This window comes from Leucoraja erinacea, chromosome 20 (assembly GCF_028641065.1).
Source record: "Leucoraja erinacea ecotype New England chromosome 20, Leri_hhj_1, whole genome shotgun sequence".
NCBI classification, from domain to species: domain Eukaryota; kingdom Metazoa; phylum Chordata; class Chondrichthyes; order Rajiformes; family Rajidae; genus Leucoraja; species Leucoraja erinaceus.
In genome coordinates, this window is record NC_073396.1 from 36413785 (window position 1) to 36435076 (window position 21292).

The 21292-nt window shown below is 41.7% G+C and overlaps 1 protein-coding gene across 2 annotated transcripts in view; it reads left to right on the plus strand.

Moving 5' to 3' along the window:
- Positions 1 to 21292, plus strand: part of abcc1 (ATP-binding cassette, sub-family C (CFTR/MRP), member 1) — a 169919-nt gene that overhangs the window by 21895 nt on the left and 126732 nt on the right. The window lies entirely within an intron of this gene.

Sequence of the window (21292 nt, forward strand, 5' to 3'; positions counted from 1 at the left end):
TTTTAAAGATGATTTTATAGATTTTGGCTTGCCAAGTGTAATTAACATAATATATAATAATCTAATTTATTTGTTAAGCACCTGTCAACCAATGACCAAAGTGCTGTACGCCAAAAAGAAAAAAGCTTTTACAAGGCAGAACAACAGAACATACAACTAACACGATGCGCATAAAAAATAAAAAATCAAACAATAAATTAAAAAAACATAAAACACAAGTAGAAACAACGCTAAACTGCAAATAAAGTAATAAACAATTCGACACCTCACTGGTTTACAAAGGCCATGATTTTAGATATTTCTTCAGGAGTGATTTAAAAACAGCTAGAGAAGGGTAACGTGCAGAGGCAATTCATTCCAACAATCTCGGAGCCGACACAGCAAAGGCACGGTCCCCTCTGTCCGTAAGAAAGATCATCTGACAGCTGCTTGGGTAAAGCTCGATAGGTAGACGGGGCACAAAATGCTTAGGGATTTAAAAGTAAATAAAATGATTTTAAAACGAATCCTATACTGAACAGGCAGCCAGTGGAGAGAGGCCAAAAGGTGAGAAACATGATCATGCTTTCGTGTGCCTGTCAAGAGACGAACAGCTGCATTCTGTACCATCTGGAGACGGGCGATGGAGGACCGACTAACCCCCAGATAACATAGAACAAAACCGTGTGTAAGAAAGAGCTGCAGCTGCTTGTTTAAATCGAAGGTAGACACAAAATGCTGGAGTAACTCAGCGGGTGAGGCAGCATCCCTGGAGAGAAGGAATGGGCGACTATTCGGGTCGAGACTGAAGAAATGTCTCGACCCGAAACGTCGCATAGAGATGCTGCCTCATCCGCTGAACATTTTGTGTCTTACCATAGAACAAAACAGAACAGCGTGTGATTGGCCAACTGGTAGACAACTCAATGTTAAACGTGCTTTGAATGGACTAAAAAATACCCGACATTTTTCCGTTTTTCTCTAATTTAATATAAATGTGCAAGTCTTCTTCATATCGAGTTTCAGGGGTGATTTATATAAATATTTTTACACAATATGTGAAAATTTCATGTAATTTGGCTCCTCGGCCCACAGCCTACCAACATCGTTTGCATCTTTCATTATCTCATACAGTTGTGTACAAAATTAAATCGTAGCAGGTTTCTGACTTGCTGAAATACTTAGTTTTGGGAAATATTATCCAATTGATCATGTAATTCAGTTGGGGGATGGAGGGTGGGTGATGGTGGTGAAGAAATTGTTGATACTTTGGGTTGGTCCAGATTTCAACATCTGCAATCTCTTGTGTCTTTTCTGCTTGTTTATCTCATTGCAGGCATGGTTGGCAGGTTTAGCCTTTGTCAGGGAGTTCCCTACAATAGCTATCCTTATCTGCTGGAATATTTGGGAAATCCCTGATGGATTTTCTTCTTATTTCTCATCTACGTGCCACCATCTAAACCTATGTTGGTGCAACAAATAAAATTAAGTTGTGATAGCAACCCGCACCTTGTCTCCACCTGTATTAAATTTAAATTGCCCTATGTCCAGAATTCGGTGACAAATGTCAAGAGGCTGCATCAGTTGGTTCTTTCTGTTTAGTGCAGAATCTGAGACCCCCATTGGTTTTTGGTATGCGAGTATGTATTGTCTGGTTATGGAATAAGAAGCAACTGGCTAAGAGGAAAAGGCTTGAACATATTTTACTATTATTAATTATGAATGACTTGTCTTTAACTGAAAATTATTTTCTAAGGGTGGCACAGTGGCGCAGCAATAAAACTGCTGCTTCATTGCGTCAAAGACCCAAGTTCAAACCTTTCTGCAGATGACCTGTGTGGAATTTGCATGTTCTCTCTGTGACCGTGTGGGTTTTTTCTGCGTGTTCCAGTTTGCTCCCACATTCCAAAAATATGTAGGTTTGTGGCTTCTGGAAATTTCCCCTGCTATGTAGGATGTGAAAATGGGTTAACATAGAATTTTTATTTAGAATGCATGTGGGATACATAAAGCTAATGTATGGGTGATCGATGGTTGGCGTGGACTTGGTGGGGTGAACAGCCTTATTCCACGATTATCACTAAACTAAAGTAATTTAGATTTTAATGGTATTCGAATCTATTTTAATAAAAGCAGTTAAAAATCATTTGTTATCAATACGCCCTATCTTGCTTTGTCAGCTGATGAAGGCCGTCAGCGTTTTGGTGTCAGGTTCTTCTCTGTGATGCACAAATCCCAGTGAACACTTAGACAATGTCATTTGCACTCCAGGATGTAGAGGGCTGATGAAATGGGCCTTTCATATTAAAACAATTAGCTACTTTTGTGGGGATCAGTGACTGATGTTTCTGGGCCTCCCAGATCCATTTCATTGTCTTTGACCTCTCTGCGCTGTTGCAATAATTTGGGACTGAATGAGAATGTTTGCAACTATAATGGCCTATTTGATCGTGTGGTATACTTGCCTCCCTCATCAAGTTCCAATACGCAGACGACAACTGTGTTGCAGCTCTCTCAGAAAATCATCTGCAACAGACCCTGACTGCCTTCAACAATGCATACACAAAACTTGGACTTACCATCAACTCCAAGAAGACTCAGGTTATCTACCAATCATCACGAACTGAGACAATTCGGAAAGAACCGTCAATTCAACTTGGTGAAACAACTCTGGAAAATGTGGATCACTTTCCATACCTTGGAAGTCACCTCTCCTCCAATGTTGACCTTGATGATGAGATCCAACATCGTCTGAAGTGTGCTGGAACAGCTTTTGGACGTCTTCAAACGAGTCTTTCAAAATCGTGACATCCGAACAGACACCAAAATGTTAGTGTACAAGGCAGTGGTGACTCCAATGCTCCTGTATGCATCAGAAATCTGGACAACATACCTACGGCATCTGAAAACACTTGAAAAGTTCCATCAACGATGTCTTCGGCGCAGCTTAAATATCAGTTGCGAAGAGAGAACGTTGTGAATGAGGCGAAAACGTCTAGCATTGAAGCTTTCGTCATCAAGAACCAACTAAGGTGGGTCGGTCATGTTGTTCGGGTGGAAGACAAGCGTCTACCAAAGCAAACCTTCTACTCCCAGCTTAAAGAAGGCAAACGTAAAAGAGGCGGACAAAAGAAGAGATTCAAAGACGCCTTAAAAGCTAGCATGAAGAAATGTGAAATCGACATCGACAATTGGGAAATCAATGCCAAGGACAGGAAACTCTGGCAAACCATCATCAAAGAAGGAATAGTGACCTTCGAAGCCTAGAGATGCGCAGAATTAGAATTAGAACATTTAGATAGTAGACAAAAGTGCTGGAGAAACTCAGCGGGTGCAGCAGCATCTATGGTGCGAAACGTTGCCTATTTCCTTTGCTCCATAGATGCTGCTGCACCCGCTGAGTTTATCCAGCAATTTTGTCTACTATCTAAATGACATCAAGTTGGGAAAAGGGGAAGTACAACGGGATCTGGGGGTCCTTGTACATCAGTCTATGAAAGTAAGCATGCAAGTACAGCAGGCAGTGAAGAAAGCGACTGGCATGTTGGCCTTTATAACAAGTGGAATCGAATATAGGAGCAAATAGGTCCTTCTACAGTTGTACAGAGCCCTAGTGTGCAGTTTTGGTCCCCTAATTTGAGGAAGGATATTCTTGCTATTGAGGGAGTGCAGCGTAGGTTTACAAGGTTAATTCCCGGGATGGCGGGACTGTCATATGCTGAGAGAATGGAGCAGCTGGGCTTGTACACTCTGGAGTTTAGAAGGATGAGAGGGCATCTCATTGAAACATATAAGGGCTTGGACACGCTAGTGGCAGGAAACATGTTCCGGATGTTGGGGGAGTCCAGAACCATGGGGCACAGTTTAAGAATAAGGAGTAAGCCATTTAGAATGGAGACGAGGAAACACCTTTTCTCATGGAGAGCGGTGAGTGTGGAATTCTCTGCCTCAGAGGGCGGTGGAGGCAGGTCCTCTGGATGCTTTCAAGAGAGGGCTAGATAGGGCTCTTAAAATAGCAGAATCAGGGGATATGGGGACAAGGCAGGAATGAGGTGCTGATTGGGGATGATCAGCCATGATCACATTGAATGGCTGTGCTGGCTCGAAGGACCGAATGGCCTAATCCTACACCTATTGTCTATTGTCTAGAAGAAAAGAGAAGAAAATGGAAAGAGAGGCAGCAACAACCAAAGCGCAATCTGCCATCTGGAATTACCTGTCCTGAATGTCGAAGAACTTTCAAAGCCAGGATTGGACATAAGCCACCTGAGAGTCCATAAAAACCACAGAATGTAGACCATCAACCTCGACCTTGAGGGATAGCCATGATGACGACGATACTTGCCTTGTCTTAATTCATAACTTTCACCTATCATCTCTCTGTGCTCATGGGCTACCATTTGCTTCCATTCTACCAGTACGTTGAATTAAAAATTAATCATGGTCTTGATTAATCCTAAATGGGTAATCTCCTTCTCATTTTTTTAACCTTCCAAGAGGCATGCATTATTTTAACTCAAGACTGTTGTGCCTGTATTTTCTATTCACAACCAGCAATTTCTGTGCCCAAAATGTTCCCTTCTTCATCCTCTCGCCTGTCCCCTTGGCTTATCTGGCGTGAATGATTGATTTGTCATCAGTCTGAAGAAGGGTCCCAACCTGAAACATCAGCTAACCATGTTCTCCACCAGTATTGCCTGGCCTATTGAGTAACTTCAGCACTTTGTCGTTTTTTGTAAACCAGGATCTGCAGTTCGTTGTAATCCTGATTGTTCTGCTTGTTTGATGCTACTTTCAATAATGCTTTGACTTTCGGAAATTAATTTGTCTTGTCTCACTTTTCTATTTTAACTTTTTTTGAAATTCTGAAATTGTAAAAGTTATTCATGCACGGTGGCGGAGCGGCGAAGCAACTTCCTTACTGCACCAGAGACCCGGATTCGATCCTGATATCCTGGTATAAATGTAAAATTGTCTTGTGTGTCTGAGGTAGTGTTAATGTGTGGGGATTGCTAGTTGGTGTGGACTCGGTGGGCCAAAATACCTCTTTCAGCGCTGTATCTCTAAACACATGTGTTATATCTTGTTCTGCGTTGCTGAAAAATTAAAGTGACTAGAAAGGTATAGGGGAGGGGAGAGGGGTGGGGGATGTCAGTTATATCACAACTTTTGTCACCGTCAATGTTAGCATCTTTCATTATTTCATACAGTCATGTACAGAAATAGCAGGTTTGTGCCATTTGCTGAAATACTTTAGTTTTGAGAAATTATCCAGTTGATCATGCAATGAACTATGAACTCTTTACTTTTCATTATAGTAGTTAAATATGTTACATTTTGTTATTTGGTCTCAAACTGGCTTGGGTTTTGATTTTAAATTAAACTAAATATAAAACCAGGGGCCACAGTTTAAGAATAAGTGGTAAGCGTTTAGAACGGAGATGAGGAAACACTTTTTCACACAGAGAATTGTGAGTCTGTAGAATTCTCTGCCTCTAGGCAGAGGGCAATAGAGGCTGGTTCTCTGGATATTTTCAAGAGAGCTAGATAGGGCTCTTAAAGATAGCGGAGTCAGGGGACATGGGGAGAAGGTAGGAACGGGATACTGATTGGCGATGATCAGCCATGTTCACATTGAATGGCGGTGCTGGCTCGAAGGGCCGAATGGCCTACTCCTGCACCTATTGTCTATAAAACATGGGGCTGGACTACTCACTAAGCATTCATTAAACTATGAAGGTTTTTCTCTGATAGGATTGTTGATGATTTGTTCAATGTTATGTATGACATTTGTCACGGGAAATGAGATGTTAAAAATTGCTCTGGTAATATGTTGCTTGTGATGATAATTTTGGGTAGACAAAGGGGTAATTGCCCAGATAAGCCATGTCAAAATTATTGCAGACTGAAGATAGACACAAAATGCTGGAGTAACTCAGCGGAGAAAAGGAATGGGTGACGTTTTAGGTCGCTTTGTCTGAAGAAAAGGAGGTCATTTAATAATGAAGAAGGGGAGGTCTAGAATAAAGGGGAGGTCATTTAAGACTGAGGTGAGAAAAAACTTTTTCACCCAGAGAGTTGTGAATTTATGGAATTCCCTGCCACAGAGGGCAGTGGAGGCCAAGTCACTGGATGCATTTAAGAGAGAGTTAGATAGAGCTCTAGGGGCTAGTGGAGTCGAGGGATATGGGGAGAAGGCAGGCACGGGTTATTGATAGGGGACGATCAGCCATAATCACAATGAATGGCGGTGCTGGCTCGAAGGGCCGAATGGCCTCCTCCTGCACATATTTTCTATGTTTCTATATTTCTAAAAGGCTCTCGACCCGAAATCTCACCCATTTCCACAATACATAAATCTACTCTGTCAAAAACCTTCAAGATCGTGTACGTTTCAATTGTCTCAACTTGCTCTTTCAAACTCTGAGAATAATTGCCTAGTTTATATAGCCCGTGCATTAAATAAGGAGACCACGAATACAGGCAGAATGCACCACAGCCTTATATAAATGGGTGTGTGGGAAAAGGTCTGAAGGTGAGAAACGACCAAGACCAATCGGGGCCGGCCACAATTTATCTTGGACAGGTGTAATCTCAAGAGGGAAACAAAGTAGAGAACTGTGGAACTGGTAAAACAACCAAGGTGGAGGAAGGGGGCAAGGTGGGAGGGGAGGAGCAGTTTAAAATTTGATACTGCTGGGTTGTAAGCTACCCAAGCAAAATATGAGGTGCCATTCCTCCAATTTACATGTGGCCTCATTCTGACAATGGAGGAGACCCAGGACAGAAAAGTCCACATGGGAAGGAATGTTGGAATGGTTGGCAATCGAGAGATCTCGTAGGTCTTGGCGGACCATGCGCAAGTGTCCAGTGAAACGGTCGCTGAGTATGTTTAGTCTTGCTGATGTACAGGAGCCCAAATCGATAACACTGGGTGCAGTAGATGAGGTTAGAAGAGATGCATGTGAATGTGAATCTTTGTCTAACCTGAAAGGACTGTCCTGTTCCCTGTATGGTTGAAGGATGGTGTTCTCTATGACAAATGTTAAGCTAACTGTCTGATGGTCTCCATATTTTCCAATCTATTGAAACGATTTCTAAATCTTGAAGTTTGTAAAATTAAAACCAATGGACTAATTATCTCAATAGTTAAAAAAAATCTTAATTGGAGTAATCGGACCAGTCACTCTTAAGATCTATCAATTTGTCCTGTATCATTTCCGTGTGTTTATAAATCCTAAATAAAGAAAGAAATTGCTTGTGATAAATATTCTCTGTACATAAATTACTGTTTCACTGTATATGAATGTTCTGTAATGTTCTTGGGACAAGCTTATTCATTGTTCTGGTCCTGGCTTTGCTTTGATTGGAGCTGCATTCTTGATGAAGTTAAAATTCTTGACCTACCACACATTGTTTTTAACGGACTACAGGCCTTGAGGTTTGACATACTTGCGGATAGCCGAATACAAAGGCAGTCTGTTGCTGTCTATTGAATTGTGTGGTTAAGGTTGACGGAAATTGCTGGAGAATTTGGACACAATTCTTAAAATCAAGATTGCAATATTCACATTTGTATTCATTAATCATCTTAAATGCTTATAGAATTTACAGTAAATAAAATAACATCAAATAATGCAATGTGCAAAAAATGATTAAAGGTTTTATTAATTAAAGTGCAAAATGTATTGTTTCCGTTTTGAAGCTCGATTCTGGTACTAGTGACCAAAATTCCAATTGCAAGTGTCGAACACAAACTGGTTATGAGACCAGACAGTACATCAGTTTTTGGGTGCTGAAGATTGCATCAAAATTAGCTACACCTCTGGTCGAGCTGTTTCTGTACCTATAATAGTTAATAATAAGTTATATTAAATAAGTTAATAATACTATTACCAGAGTATTATGTTAACATAGTCTTTGGGATATGGAAGGAAGCTGGAGCACTTTGAGAAAACCCACATGGTCACGGGAATTGCACAAACTCCACACACACAGCACCTGAGGTTACAATTGAACCTGGGTCTCTGGCACTATGAGATGGCTGCATTACCAGCTGTGCCACTGTGCTACCCGACTCAGGGCTCTCACTTAACTTTTTTCCCTGTTGCCAGCTGGGCAACCTAGGCAGCGTTTTAGGTTGCCAAATGACAGTTTAGGTGGCCATTTAAGATGGCTTGCATGACGCGTGCAATAATGTGCTCGGACGAAATGCGTAGTTCCCAGTCGGAGTTATGCTCAATGAAGCATTCACATATTATTTCTGCTTCAAATAAAGTCACAAACTAAACGTATTCACCAATCAAGACATTATATATACCACAATGACATGCGGCAAAATTATAATACCGTATCTCAACTCTTTTTACACATTGCAATTAATGCAATTTCTATTATTTCTTTCCACTTCCAAACAAAAATGTGGTTGGATTATTCAGCTTATGATCAACCTGTGTCAATAAATCCTGGACCATGGTAACATATGCCAGGCATGTTTTCTGTGAAGGACCGAAAATTATCATGGCATGGCCATAGCATGGGTCGTTATTGCTATTGGTACAGAAACACTCTAGCTTCCCACATAATTCATCCACAACAAAATATACAGGTTGCAAATAAATTTCTAAAGGCATTTTATGATAATAGCTGTTAAAACAGACTATATCCATCTGACAGGTTAAACATGACACTAACTGACAAGAGATGGCCAAAGGACATACATGCAGCAAATGTTATTTTGGTAATAGTTTAAAGGTGTAAAAACGACACATTACCAGACATTCAGATTAGATGTATGTGTTGAGAACAGCAATGAAGATACCCAGTTTGTAAGCACCAGATTGAAAAAAAATTGTTGATAAACCCTATTTCCATCATTCCCACTTCAGAATTAACGTTAAAATTTCAACTGAAATATCTTGTGACAAAATTTGTGATGTAGAAGTTTGTGACTCTGGAGGTTAAACCTGGATCAATCGAACGTATAGTTGTGAATGTTTATTTATGTTATTTATTTATTTATTTATTTTATAGTTGTCATTGACTAACTACAGTACTGATACACCATATTAAAAGCATTGATTTGCCGTTAAAATTAATTCTGTAATAACGTGTCAATGGTAGCAGTGATAATCGAACACTGCGGTTTTAATGCTTCACGTGTTCACAATTTAATTAATCCATCTTTATTGATTAAAACAAATAATAACATTGGGAATTAAAACATATTTGATTGCATTCTGTTATCAAACAGTCAATGTTCGCTCTGAAGACATTTCCAGCACAATAGGGTCGGTCGGGGAGGGGTGTGAATCAGTACGGGATGGATAGATGGCGTGGGCGGGGGTTGAGAAGGCAATCGGTGCGGAACAGATGGATTGAGGCAGGGGAATTAATGCGTGTTGTTTGGGGTAGGTAAAATTGTGAGGGGAGAGCGCGGGGGATATCAGTGGGGTTGAATGGGGCGGATCAGTACGGCATGGATGGGGGATCAGTACAGGATGAATGGGGGTAGACAAAAATGATGGAGAAACTCAGCAGGTGAGGCAGCATCTATGGAGCGAAGGAAATAGGCAAAGTTTCGGGCCGAGACCCTTCTTCAGACTGATCCCCCCATTCTTCTTGAATGGGGGGGGGGATCAGTACAGGATGGATGGGGGGGGGGGGGGGGGGATCAGCGCATGATGAATGGGGGGGGTCAGTACCGGATGAATGGGCGGTTCAGTACAGTGTGGATCAGAGGGTCTGGGGGGATGGATGTATGGGGGGGATCAGTACAGGACGGATGGGTGATCGCTACAGGATGAATGGGGGTATCAGTACAGGATGAATGGGAGGAATCAGTAAAAGATAAATGGGGAGATCAATACAGGATAGATGGGGGGATCGATGCAGGATAAATGGAGGGGGGGGGGGGTCAGTACGGGATGAATGGGGGGATCAGTACAGCATGGATGGGTGGAGCAGTGCAGGATGGATAGGAGCAATGCAGGATGAAGGGGGGGGGGGCAGTGCAGGATGGCTGGGTAGGGGGGTCGGTAGGGGATGAATTGGGCGACCAGTGTAGGATTGATGGGGAGTGCCAGGAGAATCAATGCGAGGTGGATAGGGAGATCAGTGCAGGATGAATAGATGGGGGGGGCGGGGTTAGATGGGGAGGGGAGCACAAGGGATGTCAGTGAGGACTGAATAGAGGAGGGAATGGGGATGAGTGCGGGATGGAGAGGAGGAAGTCGCAGGATAAAGGGGGGGGAGTGGAGGGGAGAGAGAGAGAGAGAGAGTCCTCGGACAACACCGGCATCATCGCTGCCTTGGCCGTCCCTGTCCACTGCCAAGTGCCGCCACTAAAGGGGGAGGCAGTTGGGATCTTCCCTTTGTGTCTATCTTCGGTATAAACCAGTATCTGCAGTGCTAAGCCGGGCAAAATGACTCGCCGTTTAGGTTGCCTGCCGGCACTTTGGGTGGTCATTGGCACCCGGGCAACCGTTAAATTCGAGCCCTGCTGTTACAACACTGGCATCTGTTTGTAAGGTGGAAAATTGCCTGATTTTTGACTTCCTCATAAAAAGTAGATTTCAAGGTGACTAATTACTGCTCTCAAATATCTGCTAAGTGGTAGAGGCTGTTCACTAACCAACTATTTATTTGTATTTCCCCTCAACTATTGGCTGTAATTTCAGATAATGTTATCTTGAATAACTTCTACTTCAATACAAAACCATATCTTTGAGAATTTGGATGGATTCCAGCAATGCACTTTCTACAGTTTTGTATTCTATATGTCTTATTTTTATTCATGCTCCATTGCCCTGTTATATTAACCGTTCCTATTAGGGCGGCAATGTGGCGCAGCGGTAGAGTTGCTGCCTTAACCCCTGTCTCACAGTGCGAGTCGACCCATGAGTGACCCCGAGCTTAAAAACAAATTAAACTCGTGGTAATCACGAATGATTAACATAGTGGGAACGTCGGAACTCGTGGACGCAACTTAGTGACTCGTGGCTCTAACGGCAGGTACTCGTGAAACTTGTTAACTCTTGAAAAATTTCAAACATGTTTAAAGTTTTCCACGAGTCAAATTTACTGTTGAAGTTAAAAATTGAAACATTTAAACTCGTTGTAAGAACTTGGTGGCCCGTGAGTTTACCTTAGTGACTCTTAAGTCTACCGTGTTAACTCCTGGGCACTCTGAACTTGGCAGCTGGACAGAGAACAGTGACCTGGGAGATTAATTCCGTTATCTCTCTGATGTTGATTCGTATCTGTATGCTTATGTTGTTTTTTGCCTGTTTGAGCATGTTTTGGTTTCTTTTGGATACTCCCACTTTTTCTAATAGCTTAAAGTGTTGAAAAGCTTTTTACTAATCCGTTTGATTCTCACTGTTTGTTTACTTCATTGCACAATAAAATAGAGTTCTTTGTTTTCAAGATCAAATTGATGTCTGGAAGTCTTCATTTTAATATCACTACAAAGTCTCATGACTTGAATGTAATATTCCTTTCATCATACAACACAAAATTGAGGAAGTGGCACAATATATTCACATCTTGATTCTCACAATCATTTGTGAGAGTTAAGGACTCAGGTGCCTCATATGCTGTGCTTATTAAATGTTAAAATTTGTCCCCTCTCAGTAGATCAGAAAATAAGACAAACAGCACGGTGAATGTGAAACAAAGTCTTTATTCATCGTGTTCAATATAAAAAACGCTTTTTTGCACATATTGAGACAAGGAGCACCACAGCAAACAACAGTGGTCTGAAAAAGGGCTTCTCAACAAATGAAACACAAATAAGTATTTCCAGTATATAGTCTCATTCAGCTGAGAAATGGAGCACAAGCCTAAATTCAGGCAATAAAAGAGACAATGCAAAGCACTCAATGGCAAGTTTTGAGATCTACCATCAGATAAGCAGATGCATGATAACCACTTTTTAAAGAAAAGACAGGTGCAATGAAATTACTTATACTAAAATGAAAAAATAAATCCACACTTAAAGTTAAATAAAACATTGATAGAACCGCTGGCCGAAACGGTTAGAAATCACCCGAATATTCAGATATAACACTAAGGACTCAAAGAATAAAATTTAATTGATATCCTTTTATATATTACTAATACACAAACGAGTATACCCACCTTATTAACACTAATTGAGGAATTTGGCTCTTTTTCAGGATATAGAATAAATTGCAAAAAAAGCAAAATTATGTCTTTAAAACCACAGGATTCGAGACACTTACTAAAATTCCCCTTCAAAATTGCAAGAGAAAAATTCAAGTATCTGGGTATTAAAATTACGAGAAGACACAAATCATTATTTAGTGCCAATTTTATGCCACTATTAAATAAACTGAATGATATGATTAAATTTTGGAAAACGCTCCCGCTCTCCTTGATAGGTAGAATTAACGCTATAAAAATGACTTTCTTACCACAATTAATATATTTGTTTCAAGCGATCCCAATATATATTCCAAAATACTTTTTCAAAAAACTAGATTCTACTATCACTAATTTTATATCGGATTACAGAGCACACAGAATTCAACGAAAGCATTTGTGAACCTAAAGAAGTTGGGGGTTTATCATTACCTAACTTTATGTGTTACTACTGGGCAGTGCATATTAAGAACATCCACTCAGCACTTGGAGTGGATGAGAATGGAGAAAGAGTAGTGCTATCCGCACGATATAGGAACGATCTTGCTCTCACGATAAAATTGAATAGTGTAATATACTAGACCAAGTGCATACCCATTGGATCTGTTCCCCCAACGTGCGGTTGGGGGGGGGGGGGGGGGGGGGGGGAGGCGGCATGCAGCGTCACACACACTAACATGAAGGGGCAGAGACAGAGAGAGAGACAAACAGAGAGGGGCAAGAGGGATGGGGGGTGGAGAGGAGGAGAAGAGGGGAGGGTGGGTGAGGGGGGAAAGGTGGGGGAGGAGAGAGAGAGAGTGGAGTGGGGAGAGAGAGGGGGGGTGCTGAGAGGGGGGGGTGAGGTGGGGGGAGCAGGGAGGAGGGGAGGGAAGAGGGTAGGTAGGGGGTGTGGAGGGGAGGGGGGTTTAGGGGAGGGACGGTGGGGGAGGGGATGGAGGGGAGAGAGAGAGAGGGGGGAGAGGAGAGGGGTAGTGATGGGGAGAGGAGGGGGGAGAGAGAGAGAGAGAGAGAAAGGGAGTCGGGGGGGGGAGAGAGAGAGAAAGAGAGAGGGATAGGGAGAGAGAGAAGTGGGGAGAGAGAGAGAGGGTGCCTTTTTACTTCAACCCAAACAACCATTTGCAGGCAGTGCTTTTTTCCTCAAATTAACCATATTTTCATTTTCAAACCACATTATGGTTACTCACAGCTGTGGTGACATTTGTTCAGTGTTATTCAGAGCTCTGATTGAGGCACACCACTTGCAGAGACTGATTGAGGCACACCACTTGCAGAGACTGATTGAGGCACACCACTTCCTGGTTTTATAGTCCCTCCCCCTCCCTCCAGCAGGGGCAGCAGAGAGAATGGGAAATTTTGTAAAAACATTAATATCTCTGTCATTTTTCATCGATGGGAAAAATCCTCAGCAAACATGCAGCGGAGGGGGGCTCTGAGCAAGGTGGCCAAAAATGACGGCCGTAGGTGGCGGCGTTCTCTCGGAAATCGCAGCACAGAAGGCCAAAAGCGGTCAAGAACAGAGATTTAGTAATATAGATAATATAGAACGCAATTATTCACAATACAATAAGAATTTGGAAACAAATAAAAGTATCCTTGAAATTAAATAATCTATCAGTACTAACCCCACTATTGAACAACCCCGTATTTAAACCATCTCTCATTGACAAAACATATCAACAATGGGAGAGACTGGGGATTAGGAAAGTAGGGGATCTGTATGAATTGAACACACTGTTATCATTTCAACATTTAAAATTAAAATTTAAACTGAAGGATAATCAATATTTTAAATATATACAGATATGTGACTTTATGAAGAATATACACATTGATTTCAAACTATATTTTTAGACCCTTTAGAAGAAGCAATGAATATTAAGGCTGTTACAAAAACTAATATCATACTTTTATAATAATATATTAAATAGAGAATTACCCTCAACAGAAGCACTAAGAGAAGATTGGGAACATGAGCTAATGATAAAGATCTCGAAGTGAAATGATGGGAAAAGTATCTGATGAACACACATAATTGTTCTATTAATGCAAGACATAATTTAATTCAATTCAAATTATTACATAGACTATATTATTCAAAAACGAGGTTGAATAAATTTTATCCAAACGTCTCTCCCAGATGCGATAAACGTTTGTTTCAAAACGCTAATATGACACGTTCATTTGTAGGATGTACAAAGTTGAATAAATTTTGGAGCGATATATTTGATACATTTACAAAGCTTTTCAAGTCCACAATAGAACCTAAAACGGAATGGATTATATTTGGAATAATAGTAGAAGATATCAATTTAAATAAAGACCAAAACTTTTTTTAAATTATGGGTTAATAATTGTAAAGAAATTGATACTTAAATTTTGGAAAAATACAACCATACCAACTGTTAAAATGTGGATTAGGAATATGATGGACATAGCACGCCTTGAAGAAATGAGACTCTGACTAATAGATAAATATGACCAATTCTTAAGTAGTTGGTCTCCTTTCATCGACTTTTTGGAATCATGTGATGCAGCGGTACCGTAAAGATTGCTGAGTTCAGTTCATGCCGGGGATATATCTACATCTCCGAATAAAGATTTGAAAATTTCTCTTTTAAGGGGCCTTCTCTCCTATTTCTACTTTCCACTTTTTATTTTTTTTATATACACACTTCACGTTTTTCTATTCTTTACCATCCATTTTTCCTCTTTTTCCCCTTTCTATTGTTTTCTTTTTCTTGTCTTGCTTACTTCCTTCTCAAAACATAAAACTAGAGGTTGTACATACCCGTGGGAACTCGGTTAAACTCTTGATCATATACTTGGAATCTCGTACACAACCACGAGTCTTTCCCTCAGGGTCACTCGTGGGTCAACTCGTACCGTGAGACAGGGCCATTACAGTACCAGAGACCCGAGTTTGATCCTGACTCCGGGTGCTTGTCTGTACGGAGTTTTACGTGCTCCCAGTGACCGTGTGGGTCTTCCCTGGGTGCGTTGGTTTCCTCCAGCACTTCAAAGACGTGCAGGTTAATAGGTTAATTGGCCCGTGTAAAAATTGTACCCAGTGTGGAGGATAGTGCCGGTGTATGGGGATCATTGTCGGCGCAGACTCAATGGACCAAAGGGCCTGTTTCCACTCTGTATCTCTAAACTAAACTAAATTATTGATTCAAAGCCAAATATAATATAATCTAAGAATCAGATGAATGTAAGGTTTCTTATTTTACTGTGTTTTACTAAAAAATTCCCTGGTTTTTATCTACTCATTTTGGTTTATTAAGTACTGATATGTGTTTAAGCTTGCACAAAGTTCTTTGGATTATTCAATTTCAGATTTGTGATATCTGCAGTTTTTGTTTTATTTTTGGTTACAATATGAGCAGGTTGTCCTCTGGCCTTTCTGGAGCTTGGATTGTCCAGAAATTTTACTTCGGAGTCACGTGAGTGACTAAGTGAAGACCCCGTCCAGCACGCATGCGTGCCATAGTGTCTCACGCAGTGCACAGCGACGGACGGGAGTACGAGCTCTCCCGCAACAATTTGAAAACGGACCTTCAGGTAAGCAAATTTTACTCTGAGGACATGGTGTTTTCGAAACCCTGTTCTGTTTTATTTTTAAATAGAACAGGGAAAACACCAAGGAAGGTCGTTCCCATCGGGCTACTATGGACCAGGAGGGTTCCAGTAGTGGGGGGCGACTGGCAGCACCTGGACCGCACAACGCTGCGGTCCACAGTCACCAAAAGCATTTTGAGCCCAGCCCAGCGCCGCTAGCATAGCTCAAGGGAACGTTGGCGACCAACCGCAGCGGGCTGGATGTAAGGCACAATGGAAGTCGGACTGGCCGGTTCAATCAGAAGAGCCCGGCACTGTAGACTCCCGCCCGAGAGCGGCTAAAGGTGACCGTTTCAAGCTTTATGGAAAGGCTCATGGAGCAAAAACTCCAGCGAGACTTGCTCTGGGAGATGGGGCAAGCTCGCCAAGGGAGCACAAACACTCCCGCTCCAGTGCACTAACAGCACTGGCCATCACATTTCCCTCAACAGAGGGGACCGTTGGCGACCAGTGCTGGGCTGGTCAAGAAGAGGGGTCAACTGAAGAAAATCGGGAGTATGTTTGAGGTACAGGACCAGGAAGAGCTGCTGGGTGTGGTGAACCGCTACGTGGCAACACCACGAGCGGGACGGCCGTTACAGCCTACACTGGCGGCCAGCTTACTACCTGTCCTTTAAACCTCTCCAAGACAGGTAGTCATTGAGGCATTGGACTTTATCACGCCTCCCCAGAATTGCATTTGATCAATCTGCCTGCCATTACAGGGGGTACATTGAGCAAGGTATTTAAACCCAAAAAACTTAAAAATTGCAAAAAATGTAGATACCCCTATCGTCGGCTATCACTTCACATACTCATTCCATGGCAGGGTTGAAATGCCCAAACACTTTGGCTCTACTGTGCAACACAGTATGTGTTTGGCAACCTCCGGAAGGAGGTCATAAGACCTGCCCTCAACCTCAAAAATTCGCAGGACTGTGTAGAATGCCGACCTCAGAACCACAGATCCTGCTATTTGGCAAAGAATTACCAAATCAAACCTAAAATCTGGACGAAGAATCCAAGGCATTTGGCCTCATGAGGGCAGGACCTGGAATGAGCAAACCACGCAAAAACCCAGACGGCAGTACCTCTACGCATCCACTAGTAGGCGTCTACTTCATGGTACTGGTGAAAGCTCGGGGACCGCATACCGTCCCCGCAAGTCTTTTGGGACAGGGCCCAGAGCGGGCCCCATGGAAAACGTGCCATCCCCCAACAACACCACCCTGACAGACAAGGAACCAGAAACCGAAGAAATGAACACACCACCAAACAACAGTGGAGGTAGGTGGGTATGGTTCCTCCCATCACATAAAAGGTGAAGGGGATTGTGCTAACAGGGCGGGGGGGGGGGGGGGGGGGAAACTACACCTGGTTTTGGAAGCATGAAGAACTATCACACTTGGTAGTTATATACCAAAAAGCATTCAAGGATAAAAATTGAATTTAAGAAAAACTTGCCACCAGTTCAGCATGCACCCCAAAGGGGTTTTACCCTCTCATTAAAAAGAAAACATGAGGGACAAGCTGAACTGGAGAAGACATACAAAGGGGTCATAAAGAAGTCTAAATATGAACCTTTGGAATTCGTATTAAATTTACTAAAAAAACAACAACAAAAAATGGTGAATGTCGCACCATCATGGACTTAACCACATTGAATACTTTCGTCAGGTATACACACTTTAATAGAAAACATTTGTAACTGCCAAACAATGGATTTCCTAAGGATACTTCATGGTAGGCATCGACTTAAAAGATTCATGCTATTCAGTACCCATTCATAAGATCATCGGAGATACCTAAAAATTTACCTGGATGGGGTAACTATGGCAGTACAAATTATTGACTAATGGGCTAAATATGATATATGTTTTCCAAGATATTTAAACCAGCCCTGACACTATTAAGGAAACGTATTGTCATGGCATATCTCGATGATATTTAACAACAGACAAAACCATGGAATTTGCTAATTCAGCAGCATTAGCTACTAAAAACTTATTTAGCCTGGTCTTTGTCATACAATCCAGATAAATCTACATTGACACCATCCACAACTATGGACTATCTGGTATTCAATTAGCTCAGTCCACATGTCTATAACGTTGCCAAAAGGAAAGTCAGCAGAATTGGCACAAACCTGGAACAAATTAATGGTGAACAATCAACCAATCATTCGACAAAGTGGCAAGAGTAGATGGGAAATTAGTAGCAGCATTACCAGCTACCTAACTTGGACCTTTCCATTAGAGCAAAGGTGCTAGCGTTTTAAACACATAACCCATATCCAGAACAAGTGGTAGATGGACTAATCTAGAGTCATCACCACTACAGACACTGGACATAAAACCTAGTTGGAAATGTTGGGTGCGTTCTATGGGTTAAAAGCATATTGTTCAATAGTGCACCATTTTGCATGTTCGTTTACAATTTGACAATATCACAGTGGTGGCCTATACTAACCACGTGGGCGGAATAAAATCGATATCATGTGACAATTTGATCAACAATCTGGTAATGGTGTGTCGTCAAACATATTTGGCTATCAACAACCTACCTACCTGGTAAGCTAAATACTGTGGCAGACATGTTAGACATCAAAGTATTTGCTGAAATTACAAAGCACCAGATATGGAACACCAGATATCGATTTCTTTGCATCCCGACTGAATCACCACGTACTGATGTATGTCGCTTGGGAACCAGACCTTGAGGCAACGGCGATGGATACATTCTTCTGCGCCACTGGGGGGGGGGGGGGAAACGAATCTCTCCCCCCCCCCCCCCCCCCCCCCCCCCCCTTTCTTTCTGCTCATCAGTCAGGTACTACGCAAAATACAGATGAACTTTGCTTCGGACTTTTTGGTAGTACCCGACTGGCCTACACAGCCATGGTTCCCAGTGATCCTTGACAGGGTCATTGAAACCCATGACCATTCCCCACGGACCAGATCTACTGATCCACCCTATATCAGGCGAAAGTCACCCATGCCATGACAGAATAAGCCTACTGGGTTGCAGATTCCAAAAAAGACCTTTTGATGGACCTGGGATTGTCAAACAGGACCATGGACACGATGACAGCATCTCACCGACTTCCACCAAGAAACAATATCTCTCCAGTATAAGAAAAGGGGAAACATACTGCTCGAGAACAGAGACAACCTACTAATCAACCACCAACCACTATGTACCGGAGTTCCTGGCCAGCCTTCACCACGATGAAGGTCTGAACTATAGCACTATCAAATGTGCTAGAAGTGCACTGTCAGCCTATCTAAGACAGGCACCAAGGGAAACAGGCCATAAGTCTCGTCCACTGGTGACCACATTAATGAGAGGTACCTTCTATTCAAAACCCCCTAGACGTAGATATACCAAGATCTGGAATGTCAGCGTTGTCCTGACATACCTAAGGGATGGCCACCAGCCAGATCCCTTACTCCGAAAACAGCTACCCTGTATATGGCCATGCTGATGGCTTAGTCTCAGCATAAGGGTCCAGTCCTTTTACCTACTCAGACTGGACAATATGGTGGTAACATCAGACCAAATCACATTCACCATTCAGAAGCTGGTAAAACATAGACCAGGAACTTCAGGACTCATTATGGAATACCGGGCGTACCCACCTGACCACCGTTATATGTCATGACTCACCTTCTACAATATATCAACACAACCTAAAGTTCCCGAGGGAGACAAAAATGGGTCAGCCACAAAAAAGCCACTGGGTCAGGGTACCGAGTCAAACCATCTCTGGATGGCTCAAACAGGTATTGGGAGCTGCTGGAGTGGATACCAATATTTACACATCTCACTCCACCAGAGCAGCATCCACGTCGGCGGCTAACAGTATGGATGTGCCACTGGACCTAACCTGATAACAGCGGGGTGGTCCATGGGAAGAACTCTCAAACATTCTACAACTAGCCATTATAAAATCTGTTTCACTTGCAGAGAGAATTTTAGACACTGCAAAAAATATATAATTTAGCCCGGGGGAGCATTAATTCCTTTGTTATTATTTTCAAATAATACCATTGTTGTTTTACAAACAGATTCATGTTTGATTACGATAACATACTTCCTCCCTTGGATGACCGGCAGCGAGTGAAGTATGGACTGTTACACGGTTTGAAATCACAGAGCTTTAAAATCTTCACGTAGTCATTCACATGACTCCGAAGTAAAATAGTAAGATTAAACGAGAACTTACCAGTTTGAAGTTTGATCTGTATTTTATAAGGAGTTATGATGAGGGATTACGTGCCCTCCGCTCCCACCCTCAATTATAGAGATCAACTGGTATCTTAGTTCTCCTTATCTTTACTAAGTTTATTTCAATTATTGTGTTTTCTGTGATTCCACACCGCTGCTTTGAAGTATGTCGCGCATGTGTGCTGGGCGGTGTCTTCATGTAACCCCTCATCATAACTCCTCAGAAAATACAGATCAAACTTCAAATTGGTAAGATCTTGTTTAATCTTACTATTAATTGACACTTTTAGCTCTGCTTGTGGTGACTGGTGCTGCAATAATTTAGCCTTTTAACCTCTAACAGTCCACAAGGTACTGGACTGGATATGTTTAGCATACAGTAAAAATTGATGATGTTGCATTTAAAAACAAATCTGACACAGAGGATACGGAATATTACAATATTAATCAAAGACAATATTTAGTTTGTGATTAAGAGTTTAAAAAGGAACTGCAGATGCTGGAAAATCGAAGGTAGACAAAAATGGTGGAGAAACTCAGCGGGGTGAGGCAGCATCTATGGAGTGAAGGAAATAGGCAACGTTTCGGGTCGAAACCCTTCTTCAGACCATTCAGTTCGTAATGCTCATTTAATAGGTGAAGAATTAACTAAGTAAACCAACCAGGTTACATGGCATTACCAATGTGGGGCCATTTTTTTGGGTAACTTTATGCACAATGACCTAGCACTTCATTTAACTGTTTTTTAATTCTATTTCTTACACTCTGGTTCGTTTCTGGCTGCTGCCATACCTTTTCTTCCACCAACAGCATTTCTCTGGATTATGCGTCTATTTACGTATTTCTATCCAATGTTTCTTCTATGTCTTCTGATGATTGTGCTTTCCATACGGGAGGTTCAAATTATCTATTATTTTGATCTTTTTAATATTTTTCTTGCTAAGTGCAGTCTAGATTGGAAAACCAAATAGAGCTAGGGTATTACTTTGCTAAACCATCTTTTTCTATTTGCACGTATAACCTTGGCATTTATTATTAGTCTCTTCAACACACTCAAATTTGTTATGATATTTCAAAATTTGGCCACTTCTACTATTTCAAAGGTTCATTTTGATAGAGAACCTTGCCTTTCTGTTCAGCATTATCTGAATGTGGACCTCAATATCTAGAGTCATGTTTGATTATCATGTCCATCTATATAGATCTGTGGGAAAATGTAACATTTTCTCAATATTTTTTTCTTCCAACCAGATTTTGCTTTTTTGTGAGTGATTTAATATTTTTCTGTTCCAAATTCTGATAAAGTTGTATACGTGAGTATTTT